This window comes from Aplysia californica, unplaced genomic scaffold, assembly GCF_000002075.1.
Source record: "Aplysia californica isolate F4 #8 unplaced genomic scaffold, AplCal3.0 scaffold01619, whole genome shotgun sequence".
In the NCBI taxonomy this organism is placed as follows: domain Eukaryota; kingdom Metazoa; phylum Mollusca; class Gastropoda; order Aplysiida; family Aplysiidae; genus Aplysia; species Aplysia californica.
In genome coordinates, this window is record NW_004798889.1 from 27,918 (window position 1) to 32,275 (window position 4,358).

Consider the following 4,358-nt stretch of genomic DNA (forward strand, 5'->3'; position numbering starts at 1 on the left):
TGTAATGTATATCCAGTTAAGGAGAGGAAGTGTAAAGTCTGTTGTTGTTGTTTTAGTTTGCTCAAGAGTGTTACGGCGCTTGCTGCACAAAAGATCATTTAGTGCCATGTGGTATTTATTTGTTATACTGAATAAAGAGATAATATATTAATATATTATTCAAGGAAGCCAGAGTTTTGTGTTTTGTATTTGGTTGTGTCTTGCGTGGCGTTCACTGCTTGACACTCCTGGTCTCAGTCTGTTTGAGTGGCTGGTTGGTGGGTGCTCTGGTGTGGTTTGCTTCTTCTTTCCTATCAAACATCTATCGTCTTTATCTCCCCTCCACCCCCCGGGGCAGTGCCACTGACTGAAGTGTCTTTAGGCCATTCCCAAAGGGGGCACATTTTTCGTTCAAGCATAGTAGAATTGTAAATGGACTGACTCATGTCACGCTCATAACTGTGCCTGATCTACTACAGGGAACTGCTGCTTTTTCTTTCCTCATCCTTACTATTGTCATTGTCCTCTACTTCTTTCTGTATGTTAGTCACTCTTGTGACCTGTTATTTCCAGGGTGCCTTGATAGTCGAAGCAGACCTTGTGCTGTTGAAGCTAGAGAGGTGAGCAGTCGAAGTCTCATTCCCGGTAAAGACTTCTCTGTTGACACCCACCCCTTGGCGCTCATATGACATTATGCAGTTGCGAGCGCCGTAAAACCCTCTACTATAACAAAAAAAAGAAGAAATATCTCCCCTCCTTCTGTTTTGTGTTTGTTACTGTCTCGTAACACCTCTAATCTTCGGCATTTATATGACCTTATTGTGTTGCAAGTGCCGTGAAACTCCTACTAAGACGAAAAAGCCTCTTGGGGAAGTTTTATTTTCATGGAGTATCTCCTCCCGTCCCTGAGCAGACAGAGTCAATGCAGCCTGCCTCCAAAGTGGTCTAGATTAAAAATGTACTTTTCTTTTTTACGGCACGGAGGATTTTTCCATGAAGACGATGGTACGTTTGTACATATAGATGTAGATCTGTTCGCCGAAAGTTATCCTACTCTGGAATGTGGGTGGTCGCGGAGGGTGGCACTGGTAGATCCTTCTCCCCCCCCCCCCCCCCCCCCCTTTGTTGATGGGAATCAGTGCTTACTGTGTAGACAGACATCTGATTGGCTGGTGTGAGACAACGCCTACTGTCTATACAGACATCTGATTGGTCGGTGTAAGTCTATACAGACATCTGATTGGCTGGTGTGAGACAACGCCTACTGTCTATACAGACATCTGATTGGCTGGTGTGAGACAACGGCTACTGTCTATACAGACATCTGATTGGCTGGTGTGAGACAACGCCTACTGTCCATACAGACATCTGATTGGTTGGTGTGAGACAACGCCTACTGTCTATACAGACATCTGATTGGTCGGTGTAAGTCTATACAGACATCTGATTGGCTGGTGTGAGACAACGCCTACTGTCTATACAGACATCTGATTGGCTGGTGTGAGACAACGCCTACTGTCTATACAAACATCTGATTGGTTGGTGTGAGACAACGCCTACTGTCAAAACAGACATCTGATTGGTCGGTGTAAGTCTATACATACGTCTGATTGGTCGGTGTGAGACCACGCCTACTGTCTATACGGACATCTGATTGGCTGGTGTGGGACAACGCCTTCTGCATATACCGACATCTGATTGGATGATGTAAGTCTATACAGACATCTGATTTGTTGGTGTGAGACGACGCCTACTGTCAAAACAGACATCTTGTTGGTCGGTGTAAGTCTATACAGACATCTGATTGGCTGGTGTGAGTCTATACAGACATCTGATTGGCTGATGTGAGTCTATACAGACATCTGATTGGCTGATCTATACAGACATCTGATTGACTGTTGTGAGTCTATACAGACATCTGATTGACTGATGTGAGTCTATACAGACATCTGATTGGCTGATCTATACAGACATCTGGTTGGCTGATGTAAGTCTATACAGACATTTTTATTGGCTGATGTGAGGCTATACAGACCTCTGATTGGCTGATCAATACAGACATGTGATTGGCTGATCTATACAGACATCTGATTGGCTGATGTGAGTCTATACAGATATCTGGTTGGCTGATGTATACAGACATCTGATTGGCTGATGTGAGTCGTTCATTCTGCTTGTTCTGCCTCTGTCGTACAAAACCCAGGCTCCTTGTGGGTGGTTGGCAGGTTCTATGATGTGGTGTGCTCCTTCTATGACCTTATTGTGTTGCAAGTGTCGTAAAACACTTACTAAAACTATTTTTAAAAACCAGGCTCCTAGCCACTGCTCACAAAAGGCTTGGGTTCGATTCCATAACAAGTGAGTCTATTTTGTCGAGTGGCGCCGTCTTTCACTGGGGTGCAGAATCCAAATGAAGCAGAATAAACGATGCCATCACTTGTTGGGGATTCTGATTACATCGCGGTCTAACGAACAGAAGCAACTCGATTTGTTGTGGTTCTTTGCCTTGTTTGAAACAACAAAATTATCAACAACAAACCCCTCCCAAAAATAATTAGGAGGAAAAAAACAATGAAAAAGTGGCATTGTGGTAGAAAAGCTGTCCTCTTTCCAAAATGTATTCGATAGTCTCAGAAAAGTGCCATAAAAGGTTAGCTAAAACTAACACATTTCTAGGGAGATTCTTGAAAGAGGAAATAAATTAATTCCCTTCTGGCAATGTCCCGTCTGGTGGTGTCTGGGTGGGGATTCCCCGGACAGTGGAACCGACAACGACACTGCGCCCCAGGATAAACACAGCCATTCCCGTCATCCCAACAGACGCAATATGGTCGCTTTAAGCACAAGGGGGCTATCCCGAAACATGCTGTTTTTGAGAAAATCAAAGGTAAAGTTTTTGCCCCTTGTTCAGTTTCTTTAAAAGACTAGGAGAGTTTTCTCTATAGCCAGGCAAATTACTATACACACCAATGAAGCAAAACGTCTCCTATAGGTAGGGCTATGCCCACTTTTGGTGTTGGTCAAGATTTATGAAAACCCCTGAAATATGGGTTAGCCGCTTGTCCTTAAAAGGGACCGTATTATGAGATCTATACCACTGTGTTCATAACAGTAACAGAGATCGTGTATAACAAGATAGTTCACTCCTCTCTTTGAGCCAATTAAAAAAGTGTCCTCAAAATTCGGTGGCGCCCTCTTCGAAAAAGCACAGACTTTGCGAACAGAGTTACCCTACTTGTGTGAAAAACAGTGAAAGCGAAACTAACAAACTGTGCCCTTTCCTATTCTTTTTCTTGAGAAACGAAAGAGAGCTTCAAATAGAGACTGCAGCGCCATCTGAAGCAATGCGCGGACTTCTGCGGACATTTCTTTTGCTGAGTGAATATCTTGTTATTATGTACGATCTTTGGTGCACAATAGGCTACAACGCTGTATTTCCTTGAGACATCAGAAATGGAGCGTTGGAACAAAAGGTTTGCCAAGGGGAGTTCTTAGGAAGACACACAAGAATTGTAATAGAAAAACATGAAACTCGTTGAAAAGAGGCACGAAAAAAAAAAGTTATTTCCAAGGACTCTCAAGTTTTGAAAGTCACTAAACTTTGGCGGCTAATTTCTCGCTACTTTTACCTCTGAAACAAGGCGACCGCCACCTCCTTCAATCGCAAATATCTCCACTTCTATTCAACATAGATGGGATTTTTTGGAGACGTTTTTGCCCCTTGTTCAGTTTCTTGAAAAGACAAGGAGAGTTTTTTCTATAACCAAACAAATATACACACCAATGAAACCAAACTTCTCCTATAGGTAGGACAATGCCCACTTTTGGTGTAGGTCAAGATTTCTGGAAACCCCCGAAATCTGGGTTAGCCGGCTTGTCCTTATTAAAGGCGACCATATACACTCGTTGGTGTGCCCAGTTTGGAGGCTTCTCTTTTTGCTTCAGCATTTATTTCTTGTCCGTGAAGCCTCCTAACATTATGACGTACTGCCTACCACGAGTATGACTGCTGCCCTCCAACTTGGTCTGTCAGGAACAAGACTCTCCCATGTCGAGGGCTTAATGCTGAAGTCATCCACAGATATTTTCAGGGTGTCTTTGTAGTGGGGTGTGTGTGTTATTTGTTGTTGTTGTTTGTTGTTTGTTTTTTTGTTTGGGGGGGGGGGGGTTGTTTTGTTGTTGTTGTGGGTTTTTTGTGCGTGGACTCCACACTTTCCAGAGGACAACTCACAATGAACGCTGCCTTTGGGGGTTCTGAAATCAGGCATTTTTACAGCGTAGCCAGCCCAGCAAAGTTGAGTCGTTTGAGGTTAGAAAACTGACTTGGCCTTTGCCTTTTTGAGAACTTGGGTATCTCTTCATCGTCCCTGCCCCCCCCC